The 17482-nt window shown below is 34.5% G+C and overlaps 1 long non-coding RNA gene and 1 pseudogene across 1 annotated transcript; both read left to right on the top strand.

Annotated features, from left to right (window-relative positions):
- The first annotated feature begins 2140 nt into the window (after window positions 1-2140).
- Window positions 2141-2655, top strand: LOC127544108 (ribonuclease P protein subunit p38-like; annotated as a pseudogene).
- Window positions 2656-3865: 1210 nt separating this feature from the next.
- Window positions 3866-10551, top strand: LOC127553424 (uncharacterized). Its single transcript, XR_007951738.1, has 2 exons — window positions 3866-4025; window positions 10143-10551. It is a non-coding gene; the product is annotated as an uncharacterized LOC127553424 (long non-coding RNA).
- Window positions 10552-17482: the final 6931 nt, after the last annotated feature.

The following is a 17482-nucleotide window of genomic DNA, read 5'->3' as shown; positions in this document are numbered from 1 at the left end:
TCATGAACCCATTTATACTTTAACTTGGTTTAGGGTGTTAGGTACTGGTCAATGCTATTTTCCAGTTTTCCCAGCAATGTTTATTCTTATTTTGTTCAATGAGAAAAGAAATGGAGAATATTGGGGAAGTCAAAATAAAAAGAACCTTCTTTGATGAGGAGGCGGCTAGAAAGCCTAACAGAATTCATTCTTTCAGTTAGGTCACAGGTGTGTAGACATTTAAATCTAGAAGGAACCTTTGTTATTATTTAGTTGTGTCCAACTTTCCATGATCCTATTTAAAAAAAATACTGGAGTGATTTGCTATTCCCTTTTCCAGCTCATTTTACACATGAGGAATCTAAGGAAATCAGACGTGGTATTACACAAGTAGTAAATGACTGGTTAGATTTGAACTCAAAAATGAGTCTTCTTGACTCCAGGCCTACCAGTCTTTCCACTGTGCTACCTATGTGTCCAGAAGAACTCTCAGAGATGATCTAGTCTGGTCCTCTCATTTTTAAGATGAGGTCATTGACATTCGTAGAGGTTAGAACTTGTCCGAGATCACACAAATAGTAAGTGACTGAGCTGAGATTTGAACTGATCTTGTTACTCTAGCTGCTTCATTCATTTCATTGTGTCATACTGTTTTTCATGAATATCTTAATAGCACTGTCAGTATAAGAAGTTGAGTAGCATATACATTGAATGTCCCTTCTTGTCTTAACAAGTTTTCACAAGGGGAGGCAAATAATGACGCTGGACATTGAGTTCTAAAATGGCCTAAAAGAAATATAGAAGGGGGAAGTTAAGGCTAGACAGAATTCCCTTTTTGTATTTGATAGCAGCAAACACCAAGTGTATTACTGAGTTTGACACTGGGGATAAAGAATGTCAGTCTTTATCCTCCCAGAATTTATTTTTCTATTCCCTAGTATTTAAACTTGAAGCAGTTAGTGAAGATTTTGATCAAGGATTGGCTGTTTTGAAGGGGGAAAATCATAATTAATTCAATTTGGAGCTCTAGATAGCATTTGTTAGGTATTAGATATAAACTACTAGATTGTAAATTATGAAATACTGCATTGGGCTACTCTTCATTTTTGATTGTCTTTCAGATAACCCAATCGTTTTGAGCCAATAAGCTCATACTAAGTGTTGTTTGGATTGTTAAGTCATACAAAATCAATATCATGGATCTTAGAGCTAGGAAGGGAGCTAAAAGATAATTTAATCCAAATCCCCAGTTTTTTTTAAATATTTGCTGAAAACATTTTCATGTATTTATTCATTTATTCATTCATTCATTTGTTTATTTGTTTGTTTGTTTATTTTAAATAGCTTTTTATTGATAGAACTCATGCCAGGGTAATTTTTTACAGCATTATCCCTTGCACTCACTTCTGTTCCCTCCCTCTCTCCACCCCCTCCCCCAGATGGCAAGCAGTCCCTTACATGTTGAATAAGTTACAGTATATCCTAGATAGAATATATGTGTGCAGAACTGAACAGTTTTCTTGTTGTTCAGGAAGAATTGGATTCAGAAGGTATAAATAACCTGGGAAGAAAAACAAAAATGCAAGCAGTTTATATTCATTTCCCAGTGTTCTTTCTTTGGGTGTAGCTGCTTCTGTCCATCCTTGATCACTTGAAACTGAATTAGCTCTCTTTATCGAAGTGATCTACTTCCACCAGAATACATCCTCAAACAGTATCGTTGTTGAGATATATAATGATCTCCTTGTTCTGCTCATTTCACTTAGCATCAGTTCATGTGAGTCTTGCCAGTCCTCTCTGTATTCATCCTGCTGGTCATTCCTTACAGAACAATAATATTCTATAACATTCATATACCACAATTTACTCAACCATTCTCCAATTGATGGGCAGCCATTCATTTCCCATCTTGTAGCCACAAACAGGACTGCCACAAACATTTTTGCACATACAGATCCCTTTCCCTTCTTTAGTATCTCTTTGGGGTATGAGCCCAGTAGAAACACTGCTGGATCAAAGGGTATGCACAGTTTGATAACTTTTTGAGCATAGTTCCAAATTGCTCTCCAGAATGGCTGGATGTGAAAACATTTATTTTAAATAAGGGCTCCCAATTAATGTTAATATTCATTAGTAGGTTTGGTGTCAAAGAACATTCAAGATGGCTGCAGCATGAGGGAAATGATCTATATCGAAAGCAAAATCATTTATTGTAAAAATATTGCTAAATAACCCATATGCTATCAACTGGAGTACTCTGGAAAGAGATATTACTTTCTATTACAGACACTGGAAGAAAGATTTAAACATGTTGGACTTCAAAAGAGTAAGAATCCAAAGAACAAAAAAATGGCCTTTTTCAAAAAGACAAACCAAAGAAAAAGTTATTCTTAATAATGATGAAGTTCCAAAGAAAAAGAAACAGAAATTAGCCAGGAAGTATTAGGTTGGACTCCAATACATATCAGGAAACAACTTGCTATTGGGATTAATGAAGTCACCAGAGCGCTAGAGAAAAAAAAAAAACAAAAACAAAAACAACAACACTAAAAGTGTTAGTGTGCAAATCTGTTAAACCCACCTGATGGGTTTATGAGGACCTCCTACTTGATTCAACTGAGTGTGAGCATAGCTGTACCAGCTTGACAGGTTCCCCTCAAGTTCCCAGTTTTATAGATGAGAAACTTTAGGACTATATGAAGTGATTTGTCTGAGGCACACAACTAATAAGAGCTTAAGTTAGGACCTGATCTCCTAATTTCTACTTTCCTGCTGTCATCAGCATACCATTATTTGTTGTATAATAACTTTGCTTCTGCCCTTTGCTTTTGTTTTAGTTCCTATCTTTACTTTAGCCCTCAATTCTCTCTTTAATCTTGCCCTGCAACCAGCATTTTGGAAAACTGTGAAATAAGCAGACTGTGCCTTCTATATCCCCATTTTCTGTCCTTTTTTCCTCTTGTAGATCCTTTCTCTTCTCTATCTATCTATCTATCTATCTATCTATCTATCTATCTATCTATCCACACATGCTTTTATTCATTATTTTCCTACTCCTCTTTAAAAAAAAAAAAAAAAAACCCTTTTCCCAGCTAAGGCATTAAGGAATCCCATAGCTGAAGGAACTTTAAAGGCTATCTAGTTTAACCTATTTCCGATTAAGAAATCCTTTATATGATTTATCCAATGAATAATTAAACACTTGTTTGACAACTTCAAATGAGGGTGAATACACTACCTCCTGAGATAAACCACTCCACTTCAGGGCAACACTAATTGTTTGGATATTTGTTCTTCAAGTTTAAATCCACTTTTTAAAGCATCTATTCATTGCTCATAGTTTTACTCTGAGTCCAGGCAAAAGGAAGTTCTTCTACAATTAATGACATCAGTTACCAGGGCCAAACATCATCTTTAAACTAAAGTCACCATTTCCTTCAACTGATTATACTATGATATAATCTTAAGGCCCTTTACCAGCATACACTATCTCTTGTTTATTCATGTCTTCCCTAAAATATGGTACCTGAAAAAGATATGTAATGATAGAGTACTCCAGGTGTTGTTTGACAAAGGAGCACTGTGTGACTATCATATCTTTAGTGAGACACCTTGGTGAAAAGAGTGCTGGGCATGGAGTCAGCAAGATCTGAATTCAAAGCTAGCTTCAGACACTTACTAGCTGAATGATTCTGGATAAGTCATTGAACTTCTGCCTGCCTCAGTTTCCTCATCTGTAAAATGGGAATAAGAATACCATTGGCTTCATAGGATTGTTATAAGGACCAAATTAGATAATATTTTAGAGTGTTTAGTATAGTGCATGATACATAGTATATATTTAATACATGTTCCCTTTCTCTCTTCATAATTTTTATAGGTATGTCATTTATGTCATTATCTAAGTCACTGATAAAAGTTACATAACTCCATGACTCTTGAACTGGAAAATACCTATGGGCCATCTACTCATTATTTTCCAGATGAAGAAATTGGGGTCATCTAGAGAAGAGAAGTGAAAGTCATGTTGACAATAAGCATCAAAGGTGGGATTCAATATCAGGTCCTCTATTTGAGAGCTAATTTTCTTTCCATGACACTATATCACCTGGATTATAGCCCTGGGGCTCTGAGGGGTCCTTGAACTAAGTCAGTGGCTGTCTGAGTGGAGAGAAGAGGTCAGATGTGAGAAAGATAGTGAAAGTAGAAATTTCAAGATTTGGCCACTGATTGGATATGAAGGTGTTGAGAGTAATATGAGGGTCTGAATCTAGAGGTTTGGCAAAAAAGTTGGTGTTTTAGATAGAAAAGGGGAAATTTGAAACATGGTTGGATTTCAGAGAAAAAATAATGAATTGTATTTTGGGCATGTTGAATTTGAGATGAACAAATGGCAATGGAATGAAATGAATAAATGCATAATATAAATGAAAATGTATTTATTGTGTGCCAACAACTTTGCTAAGCACAGTGATACATAAATACAAAAGCAAAGCAAGATCCTGCCCTTACAAGACTAACATTATTCTCCTGGGGACAATCAAATATCCATAGGGGAATGATGGTCAAGAAGAGTCACTTTGGGACCTCTAAGTAGGAAATATTCAGACAGTTTGTGATGTGACATGGGAGATTACAGAGAGATATGAAGGCTAGATACATGGATTTGGGAGTTATTTAAATAGAAATGCTATTTGAACTTATGGATGCCGATGAGACTACTGAAAGGGAAACAAAGGAACCCGTTTCTTTCCTATTTCTGATGTTAATTGCATTTGATAAAACTAAGATGGAAAAGGTTGATTTAAATTATCAGGAATACCATCTCCCCCACTTTCCTCTTCAGGAAATTTTCAGTTGAAATAGATACCAGGAATTCTGAAACACACAGTTCATTATATGAATTACATTGTATATAATCTAATCTTCAGATCAAAATTGTATGCCAATTATAATAACAATGAATAAAGTGTGAAATAAATTATATGTATTGAAATAGTTTATCTAATTATTTATCTAATCAAGTTCATGGGTTCTGGGTCAAGAATTCCTATCCTTAACTGGAAATTAGTATGGCAGAAATAGGCATGGACCCACACTTACCAAGATAAGTATACCAAGATAAGATCAAAATGAGTCCATGATTTAGGCATAAAGAACGATCCTTAACATGGTGTCTACTTTTTCAGTAGACCTTTTCAGTTTGTATGTACAGGTAACTGGTGACTACATAGTAGGAATAAAATGTTAGATCTCAATATTCCAGATAATCTGGGTGAAGATTCAGTGCCCTAAACGGGGACCTTCATATATATTAGGATTCTTTGACACAAGGGTTACAATTAAAAACAATTCTACATCACAACAGGAATCTGTCTCAATCATTCTTGAAGATGAATGTGAAGAATCATATGCCTTCTGGAAGTCTCTTGAGATATCATTTCAACCAAATCCTTCCCCAACTCTGTGATTAAATCTAACATCTTAGGAAGGGTCTTTTCTCACTGAAGACAGGCACAGCACAGAGCATTGTGAACAAATATTCTCATAATGAATCACCCCGAGTAAGGCTATATGCCAAAAATGAGTCCTAAATGCATCTTGGCTAATCAAGACCTTGAATATCAGCTGGCCTGGAAATTTGTCATCTTAAAACCTTCCTTAAGGCAACACATTTTGAGAGAGTCTGTTTTAGGAAACATTTATCTTCAAAAGCAATTATGCTTCTTTGAAAAGAGTTTTTCAATGCCCAGATATCTTGAAAATTGTTCTTGCTTTAGAAATTAAATTTCCCAACTTATGTTATACCAGGCTGAACAGCTGACCCTAACTCATTGCACACAACATATGCAAACACATTGCTTAATCGAGATTTCTTTGATGTACCTGAACTTTTCCTGGGGACTTCTGGATTAAGTCCATATCTGATTAAAAAAAAAAATTAACTTAAGTGATACCCATTGCAGCATTTAAAATAAACCCCTATTGGACCAGTCCTTTAAACATTATTCATTTTAAGGCTTTATTCTAGATTCCATTGCGAGGTGATAATTAGGTGCTGAAAACTAATTAGATCATCACATAAAACTGCCTGGTTTGCCATCTGCTAAATCTGGAGAGTGATAGCCTTTCATTGAACTGGGACTGAGGAACCCTTTTATTACCCCATTCCTAGTTCTGTTCATGTTGTAATGTGATTGAGGAGGAGAAGTTGCTCAATACTTTTGGGTGAGTTTTCTCAACTAGATAGATGTAAATGCATATTGATCATACTGATATCTGTATAAAGAGAAACACTACATCTTATCATGACTCACATGATCATGGCTAACAATTGGAAAGATTATTTCTTGATAATGATCTATGAGCCTTCATAGGTTAGAGATACAAATAAAACTGGGCACCTGGAATAGACTATGAAGACAGAATAGTTTCCTTTTCCAGAGCCCATGAGTCAGACTAATTCTATAGAGGATAAATGGAGTTGACCTGCAGACCTTTATTTTCCTTTGGCTTTTGTCTACTTTGATGTGTACCTTCATTCAGCCTTCAGGATAATGAAAAGAATAATTTTTCAAGAGATTTTGGAGATTTACCTTGGAAGACAAGTGTTTTGTTGTTGCAAGGATTATTCTGTCAGGTTATTTTGGTTGTCACTTGCCAATCATCATTGGGGGCTGAACAGCCAAGATTCTTTTTTAAAATGGATTAGCACATAAATACTGATGCAGGAATGAATTGGTACAAGAAAATATAGGGTCTATATTTAAGAAAGGTTTTTAGATTTTGCACAGAGCCACAACTAGGGCAGGCTGATTGGAACTTTGTCCCTGTGTGTTAAATTTAGAGGATACCAAGCACAGCATTTGGAATATTATAATAGCATAGAAACAAGAGCATTTTAGTACCTAGTTAGCAAGAATAATTAGTTAAAACAGTGAGCTACCAGATGGCAGACTGAAGTGAACTTTTGCCTCACTCTATCTTACTGTTCTTTATATTTTTAAAGCCACCTCTGTAGAAGCTTCATCCCACTGTCTCAGGGTCGATAGTTCCTTATGTAGAGGGCCCTCTGTGCCACTTGCCCTTGTTTTAAAGGCAACAAAAAAGAAGAAACCAAAGATAATTAGTTGAATTAATGCTACACTGATGTTTTTAGCTGTAACCTAACACTTCCAATAAGCCCACTTTCCCATCATAATGCAGAAGTTGTACCCCATGCAATATAACTTTGAATGGACTTCTTGAGACCAGCCCATGCAGTATGTGCCAAGTTATCTTGGCTACCTCTGAAGAAACTTTGATCATTTCTGAAGTACTCATTTCTTTGGTATGATACAGCAAACCCAGGGTGTCCCTTGTTCTTTCACCTCATGATAGCTGATGCAGGGGGGATGTCAGATAGTATTGCTCAGTGGATTGCCAAAAGAGGCTTTCTGTTCTTTGTCTTTATTTTCTTGTCAGGTAGATCTTCCTTGGAAAACTTCCTGTGAAAAGGTGGAAGAGCTATGGTACCTATTCCCCAACCCTTGTAGTATGGTAGCTGCCAGTATTTGTCAAATAAAGCATATGTTCTTATTAGGTGAATCTGAGGCTGCTTTTTCTGCTTTGTTTCCTTTTCAAGTATAGATATTAAAACAGGAATTCTGAGATAGACATGTCCAGCCTTGAAGGCAGTCTGGGAGTGGGAGAGATTGGGAGATCTTGGATACTTTAACTACTGAATCACTGTCTCAGAACTTTCCCCTTACCACATGCTAAAGCAATTTAATTTGGTTAATTTGTATCCTTATGTGGGAGAGTAGGGTAAGCAAGTAAGGTTCATTGAATCATTGAATGTTAGATCTGGAAACGATCTTAAATATCATGTAGTCCAATATCCTTATTTAAAGAGAAGAAATTAAAACAAGAGTGTCAATCTGAGTTAGAGTAGAGGATTTTTAGGCTATATACATGGAAATCAGTTGATCTCAACTTTTATTTTAGATACCAAGAAATAGAAATGTAGAGAAGGGAAAGGAAGAAGCATTTATTAAGCACCCATTGTGAGCCAGGCATTGTGCTAAAACATTTTACAAATATTTCATAATAATAATGGTAGTAGGTGCTATAATTATCCCTAATTGGCAATTGAGTAAAGTGGGGCAGATTTAGGTTAAATGATTTGTCAAAAATTACACAGCTAATAAGTGTATTTGACATTAGGTTTTCCTGACTCCAGACCTAGTACACTTTTCATTGTACCACTTAGCTGCCTAAATGAAAAGCTAAGGAGTCCACATACTGGACAAGTATAGATGCAGAGGTAGAATATTTTAGTGAAGAGAGTTCTAGAATTGTAGTCAAAAGTGTTCAGATCACATATCTAGTGTTTACTGTCTCTGTGTTTGGGGTCAAATCACTCAATCTCGCTGAGGTTCAACTTCCTGAATCTTCCAGATCCATATCATCAATTGCTTATTGGATATTTAAAAGATGTTATTTTTCAGCCCCCAGCTTCATTCATTCCTTTAGTATTACTACCCCCCATTCTTGTCACATTAGTACTCTTCAAGTATTATGCTCTCCACAGAAAAATAAATCAGCCTACAAGAACTGGGGCCAGGAAGGCAACAAGTACCAGGTAAATCAAACCACTGACACCCACCTTTACTACAATCTCTTTTTAAATGCTGGTGGAGACATCCCAGGACCTGAAGAACCTTGGGAATATTAATCTTCCTCCCCAAATGATTAGACCAACCCATTAACTCAGATATCAAAGCCATCACTGGAACAAGAAATCATTCCTATTTTAAAAATTAATTTATTTTTTGTCCCATTTTAAATTTCAAACTGTTTTCTTTGTTCCCTCCCTACTTCACATTAGAAAAAGCCACCATTTAATACACACACACACACACACACACACACACACACACACACACAAAACCACCCACATATACATATATGTATATATACATTTTTTCATTACTTTGTTGGATATTCTTGACCTTTTGCTTTTTCAAATGAATTTTGTTATTTTTTTCTAGCTGAAAAAACCCAATTTTTTTGGAGACTTAATTGGGATAGCTTTAAATAAGTAGATTAGGTAGACTTATAATTTTTACTTTATTGGCTCTGCCCTCCCATAGGCAACTAATATTTCTCTAATTATTTAAATCTAACTTTATTTGTATAAAAAGATAATTATATTTATGTAGTCTCTAGGTTTATTTTATATTATAAATGCTGAATAATATTCAGCTATTTTGCTAAAATTGTCAACTGTTTCAATGGCTCTTTGGTTCAAACTCTTCAATTTTCCAAATATATCATCATCTTGTTTGCAAGAAGAGATAATTTTATTATCTCACTGCCCATTCTGATTACTTTGATTTCTTTTCCTTCTCTTATTGCTGTTACTAGCATTTCTAATAATATTGGTGATACAACATGACTAATATGGGATTATGTTTTAAATCAGATTGCTTGCTGTCTTGGGAAGGGGTGAATGAAAATTTGGAACTTAAAATCTTACAAAAATGAATGTTGGAAATGACATAATTGGAAAAAATAAAATGCTATTAAGTGAAAAAATAATATTGTTGATAGTGACTATTTTTGTTTGATTCCTGATCTTATTGGGAAGGCTTCTTGCTTATCCCTGTTATAAATAATGCTTGCTGACCATTTTCAGTAAATCCTTCTTATCATTTTAAGAATAGATCTCTTCATATCTATATTCTTAAATATTTTTAATTAGAATGAGTGTTGAATTTCTTCAAAATCTTTTTCTGCATCTGTTAACAACTTTTGTGGTTGATATAATCAATTATTTAATAGTTTTCTTATTCAAACCATCCCTACATTCATGGCATAAAATTCTACTTGGTCACAATGCATAATTTTTGCAATATATTATTGTATTCTCCTACTTAGTATTTCATTTAGGATATTTGCAGCCATATTCATTAAAGAAATTGGTCTATAATTTTCTTTCTCTTTTTTGGTCTCCCTGGTTTAGATATCAACACCATATTTGTTTCATAAACAAGGTTAGGTAGGATTCTTTTGCCTTTTATTTCAGATAATTTATATAGTTTGCAATTAGTTAATCTTTAAATGTTTGGTAGAACTCTCTTGTAAATCGAACTGGTCCAAATGCTTTTTTTTTTCCTTAGGAAGGTCATAGGAGCACACATTTCTGATCAACACCATTAGTAAATGCTGACCAACTCGAGTTTCGGGAATAGCACTGCTTCCAGCCCAATGCCCTCAGCCATCATCCTCAGAAGCAATCAGCTGTGGAGATTCAGCCTGGCAAGATTTAGAAAGTGAAGTTCTTGACACCCAAATCCTCGGAACTTTCAGATAGTTCAGTAGCAGAAATTGTCAGTGGAAATTAAAGAAGAAGCATTACTTGCTGTACCCTAAGGTCTAGGGGATCTTTCCAGCTGTTGTCTACCCCATTAGAATGTGAATGCAGGACTGCCTTATTTCTCTGTTTGTAAATCCAATGCTTCCCAAATGATAACTGCTTAATAAATGTTAAAACTTCTGGTTAGTGACTCTTGGAGAAAAGTAATCAAACTCCTGTGTTGTGAACTTGACTGAATCTATAGTTAGCTCTCAAAGTGACCCTGGCATTGGGATATATGGAATCTTTGACATTCAAACTGCTGAAGCTTTTCGGAAACTGCTGAGCGACTAGAGATATCACACAGAGACCCAGCGGGGCTGAACACTGGTAATGGATTTTTATCACTTTTAGAACCTAAAATGAGGCTGATTAGTTGTGAGACTTTATTGCAATATATGTTTATAGAAGTGAATTACAAACAATTTGATTATATTTATTTGCATAGTGTGATTTTTTTTTTTGTTTGTATGAAAATCTGTAGTCCCTGAGAATTAGAAACACACACACACACACACACACACACACACACACACACACACACATGCAATACTCCCTTTCTCTCATTTCCAAAAGCTATAGGGGTTTAGACATTTTATATGCAATTGAGGACAATTATGGGCCAGTATCATTTGACCTCACTTCTAATAATATACCCAAGTAGAGATTAAGGGCATCAGAATTTACTATGCCAGTGAGAGTTAAACAGACTTAAACTAATATTTTTTTTAACAAAATAAGAAGTATCATAAATTTGGAAAATAAATTGTAGGATATTCTGCAGTAATGGAATTCAACAAATATGTTTTAACCACTTACAGTATTATGGACAAAGCACTGGTTATGGGAACATAGGAACTAAAATGAAATAGCTCCTGATCTGGAGAATTTTGCATTTTACTGAGGAGAATGAATTTGTGCCTTAATAAATGAATACAAAACAATTTTAGGAGAGATAACAACTAAGGAGGGATCTGGAAAGGCAGACACTGGTTTATTTCTATTTCACGGAATCTTATAGTTAAAAGATACTTTAGATATACACAAGCTAATATAATTCTGATGTTGAAGAAGTGTCAATGACTCCCTATTGCCACTGAGATAAAATATAAATTCCTCAGTTTGCCAGTCTTTCACTATCTGATGGCAATCTTTCTTTCCAGATTGATTGACATTACTGCCCTCATATGATCCACATTCCAGCCCAAACTAGACTATTTGCCATTTCCTGTGAACATCCCATCTTCTAACTTCATGGTTTTGCCCTGGATCTGTCAAATTTTGCCTCCTGGAATCTTTAATTTCTTAATTAAGGTTTTTCCTAAGTGCCATCTCCTGGGAGAAACCCTTCTTGATTCTCCCAATTGTTATCACTTACCATATTCCTGAAATTACTTTGGAATGTATAACTGATCAACCAACCAGCATTTATTAAGTACTTTTATTGTATGAGGTATGGAGAATAGCCAGAATAAAACCAGAAATGAAATACTAAGCATTGTGTGGGAGGAATCACATATAAGTCAATATGATTGCAATGTCATTGCAAAGTGCACTGAAGACAGTAAGTTATAAGGAGATAGAAAAAGTTGGAGGAACTCAGGGTATTGAAAGTGTTATTTGCTGAACAGAGGTTTTTCAAGGTATTCAGGAGATACTGGAGGTTATTGAGTGGGGATTGGATGGGGAATGTAAAGTGCTCAGTCCTGTTCTTTAGGCAACTCTCTATGATATACAACTGAAGAATTAATTGAAATGGGCAAAGAGATCAAGTAGAAAGGTATTTTAGTAATCCAAGACAGCTGATATGGGCTTAATCTAGCGTGATAGCTGTGAGTAGAATTAGGTTATACACACACACACACACACACACACACACACACACACATATATATATTAAAGATGTTGTTAAGGATTAAATTTTTTTTGTGAATTTGTAATTTTATTTGTCCAAGATAGCAATTCTTCTGCAAGTTAGTCTTAGAAAGTTGCCTCAGTTTCCTCATTTGTAAAATGAGCTGGAGGAGGAAAAGGTAAATCACTTTCATATCTTTGCCAAGAAAATCCCACATGGGGTAAAGAAGAGTCAGTCAGATAGGACTGAAAAATGACCCGACAACATACATATTTAAGATATTTCAAAGGTCTTAGTTATTTATTTATAAATACACACACACATATAAATATACATATAAATGTATATTTACATATACACATATATATGTAAACATATGGGTACTTACCATTTATGTTAAATATTTAACTATACCCACATGTGTATATATATATATATATATATATATATATAATATAGATAATAATCTACTTATACATGACCACCAGTAGAATATACTATAAATTTTTCCCCCCACTGGACTATTTCCATTTTATTTTTGTATTCCTACCACTTAGAACATTGCTTGGCAAGTAATAAGCATGTAATAAATGCTTGTTGAAATTTGGATGAATGAATAATCTTCTGTCTTATTCAGGAATTCCTTCAGCACTCCTGAGGTGAGACTCCAGTCTGTGCTTGAATACTTCCAGCAATGTGCTATCACATAAGTTAACTTTAAAAGACTGAGAATTCCATGTATCTGAAAATGTAAGCCATTTTCAAAAACCGTTTGACAAAAACATTGCATTTATATAATATTTTAAAGTATATAATGCACTAAAATTACTTAAAAACAATGACAGTATTATTGATGACTGTTATTTTATATCACAGTAATTTCTAGTATGTTTTGGCTTCTGTTTATATATAAACAAAGACATACATACATACATACATACATATATATATATAATACATATATGTATGTATGTATGTATGTATGTACTCATGGAAGAAAGAAAAGGAAACTCCTGATAGCTTATGAAATATTCAGCACTAATATTCCTCTATCTCTTTATGAAACAAGATACATTTTTCATCCCTTTTGTAATTTCAACATTGGTTATTACAGTTAAATGATATCTGACTTTTTAAAAATGTATTTTTTATTTACAATATTAGGATTACTATGCACATTGTTTTCTTGATTCTACTTCATGCTGTATCAATTCATACAAGTCTTACAATTTCTTCTTTTTTTGCTATTTTTAACAGACAATAATATTCTATTATTTTATTGCTGCAATTTATTCATCCATTTCCCAGTTGATGGATAAATACAATTTTTTCTGTCACAAAAAGTGTTGATATGAATATTTTGTTATATATAGAATCCTTTGTTTGACCTTGTTTAGCAGTAGAATCTCTAAACTGAAGGGTATCAATTGATTAGTGATTTTTTTTATCATGAAATCCCAAACTATTTTCTTGATATCTCTTTATTAACTTGGTACTATTTCTAGCTTTTGGTTATGAAGGGAACTGGGGAAAATCACAGAGCAGTGTGATTGATAAGAGATAGAATACATGTACATATATATGTATATAGCTTTCTCTCTATCTTTAAAGTTTGTAAAGCACTTTACATGTTATTTCATATGATCCATTCATATTAGAAAAACCAAACAAAGGAAAGATAACAAGCTAAATATGGGAGCTCACTAGGATTGACACAATAGAACAGTTTTGTCCTCCAACTAATCAGGGTCAAGATTGATTCACACCAAACTTGTTGTGACGAGCATTTCATTAAAAGAAGTTACTGCTAGATGACTGAGATTTTTCACAGAAGGTAGACTTATATTTTCCTTCTTAAAATAGACATATGCTGCCTTGGAGAAATTCCTGGAAGTTCTATTAAGCATTCCTGATATTCTAGTGATAATTTTGAAATATCACAAGTTTCATTAACAGTATGTCATGTAGAGAGAGTATCATCTCTTACATTTACTGGAAGTTATCCATTTCAAAGCATGAATTGAAGATTAAAGAAGTGGACATTTCAAGAGAACAAAACTTCTCCACTAAATCCATTTGTCTAGTGGAGGAGAAATGTGTTTACATACTAACACTTAGCTAGATTCTAGCATGTGATCAAAGAGATCATGTTGTCCAACTTCAAATGGCTTACAATAAACATATTGATCTTTCTCTGGAGTTTCAATGGCTTCATATTTAGTTTTGAAAATGTCAAGTACATGTAATCTTTTGATCTGGAAAGCTTTCCCATGTTCCTCTCTGGGGCCTTTGTAGTTGACTAGATTTATATTTTTCCTTTTCCTAATGTAATAATAGAAAATGCCATTTATTGGAGTATACCTTCAAGCAAGATACCAAGTTTGTCTCTTGGCAAGCCTTATAATGGTCCATATAATCTCCTTTCTCAAATCAGGCAATTTTATTTCATGCAACAATATATGTGTAATACTTTGCAAACCTTAAATTATTATTTGTTATCATGCTATTTTTGTTATCCCTTCTGTGAATATTTTCATTCTAATTTGTATTATAATTGATTTGTTTATATATTATCTCATACTAGATTAGAAACTCCTGATTGTGGTTTTTTTTTTTGTGTGTGTGTGTGTGTGTATTCTTTTATTCTAGCATCTTTGCCAAAAAACTCCCAAATGGGGTCATGAAGAATTGGATACAACTGAAAAAAATGACAACACCTATATCCATAATCCCAAAAAAAGAGTAGGTATTTAATAAATATTTTAATGGAATTGAATTTTATTGGAAATTGAGATTAAAAGTCATACAAAAAATTCACCACCATCATCACCTCTCCACCCAATAAAAAGCCTCATCACCACTACCACCACCACCAAAAACATACACTAGCAAACAACCCCCAAACTGAGGAATAAATTGTGTTTATTTTTGGTTCCTTCTTAATATAAAGAAACTAGTTTACCTTCCCTCCTTCCAATCCCCAATAATTTTGCCAGGAGCTTTTTCCATGACATTCCCTTCCTAAGGTATTAAACTTAAGTTTTCACTTTTTCTCGAAGATCACTCCTTTTATTCTTTTACATAAATAATATTTTATTATTTACAATTATGTGTAAAGATAATTTTCAACTTTTTTGAGTTCCAAATTTTTCTCCCTTGCCTCCCTCTTCCTCAAGACAGCAAGCTACCTGATATAGATTATATATGAGCAATCATGTTAAAAGGATTATCTTCATTTTAACAGGAACATCTGAAAGAGGGATAGACTTCAAGAAACCTTTCATTCAAAGAAATGAATGCCTAATTGTATAATTTCTGATCTTAGTACAGGGACAGGAGTAAAGTTGCCTCCAGCAGACATGCGATGCCCTTTTATAAAAGAGTTGTGAGTTGCCAGGGTGTAGAGTGATGGAACTCCTTAGTCCCCCACCCCAACGCCAGGCATTTTGCTCTGAGTGGGACATCAACGGAGAAAGAAATTCAGGCTGCTATCCTGCTAATAAGTCTAGCAGAGCTCCTTTTTCACTGTTGCTAGCTAATAAGGATGTTGTAGTGATTCTCCCCTGACAATCACTTCACACCTTTCCTGGAGCTGGTGCTATGTTCTCTCCCCATTTCTTAGGAGCTGTTTTCAGAGAGCCCTAAGATTTGAAGGCAAGAAACAAATCAATGTGTCAACCTAACTTTGGAGCTCTTGGCTTTCCTTTTCAGTCACACCTACATACAACTGCTCTTCCTCCCTTTCCTTCTCACCACCTCCTCACAGTCAAGCAAAACAGACCTTCCCCTGAACTGCTTAAGATTCACTGAATTGACTTCAGCTGCTTTTGGCATTTTAATTAACATTTAAATGTGAATGAGAGTCACGTTCAAACTTTGAGGATGCTTATAGAAATTGGATATTAAAAATGTTTTGAATTGAGACCCTGGACAATAACTCAATTAGAAGGTTAGACCTGGAAAGGGCCTTAGAGATAATTGAGTTAGACTTTCCTCATTTTACAGATAAGGGAACTGAAACTTTTGAAAGTGTAGTTGGCAGGAAGTCATAGAACTGGACCAGAACTGTTTCCCACTCCCATACTATGGCTTTTATCCTTAGACCATTTTGCCTCCTGAGGGTAAGAATATTCAATGAATTGAGCTATCTCAAGCTTAATGATTTCACTAAAGCTACTCTAAATTCAGCTGAGGTAGCATGGTTTAGTGGAAATAGTACTCTTTCTGACATGGGGGAGGAGGAAAAGGAAGAAGGAAAAAACATTATAGAGTACCAAACAAAATGGCATTGGATCTTTGCAATAACCCTGTGAGGTAGTGACATTTTTATTCCCATTTGACAGATAAGGAAACTGAGGTCAACAGTGCTTAAATGATTTGCGCAGGATCATAAAGCTAGTAAATATTTGAGGCCAGTTCCAATGAATTTGTTATGAAGAGAGCCATCTGTACTCAGAGAAAGGGTTGTGGGGACTGAGTGTGGATCACAACACAGTATTTTCACTGTGCTAACTGCTACTCTGACAGAAATTACCTAGGAAATGGGTTTATCCATTATATTTCTGCTTGTTTCAGTTCCCTCTAAGGCTAAGTCCCTCTAAGCAAGCAAGACTTGGGTTCAAACATAGGCTTTGCTGTTTTTTATCTTCCAGGGAAAGGTACTTTACTAGTCTGAGTCTTAGATCCTCCTTTGTGAGATGAGGGAGATGAAGCTCTAAGGTTCATTCAAATCTATGAACTTCCAATCTATCACCTTAGTGAAATAGCAAACCAAAGAGGAGAGTTGGTTTTTTTTTTCCTACTTATTAGATACATTATTACATTTTTTGGGTGTGTGTCAAATGGAATGCATCAGGAATAAACCTCTTTTAAAAATATTTATTGTTTTTAAGTTATACATATATATATTTTAATATATTTCCATATGGGTCACATTGGGAGAGAAAAATCAGAACAAAAGAAAAAAAGAAAAAATTACACATAAAAAAAGGTAGAAACAGTATGCTTCAATCCACATTCAGTCTCCATGGTTCTCTCTCTGGTTGTAGATGGCATTTTCTCTCCAAAGTTTATAGGAATTGCCTTGGATCACTGAATTGCTGAGGGCAGATAACACAAAAAGAAGCTGAAAAGTGGGGCAGCATCCTGAGTAGTGGTATAGGGGTTGGAAAAGAATATAAAGCATTCAGAAAGACAATGAGCTCCCTACAGCTCAGTTGGAAAAAAAAAAAAAAAAGTAGGAAATAAGC

This window comes from Antechinus flavipes, chromosome 1 (assembly GCF_016432865.1).
Source record: "Antechinus flavipes isolate AdamAnt ecotype Samford, QLD, Australia chromosome 1, AdamAnt_v2, whole genome shotgun sequence".
NCBI lineage: Eukaryota > Metazoa > Chordata > Mammalia > Dasyuromorphia > Dasyuridae > Antechinus > Antechinus flavipes.
The sequence above is the reverse complement of the archived record's forward strand: the minus strand, read 5'-3'. Positions and strand labels throughout refer to the sequence as shown.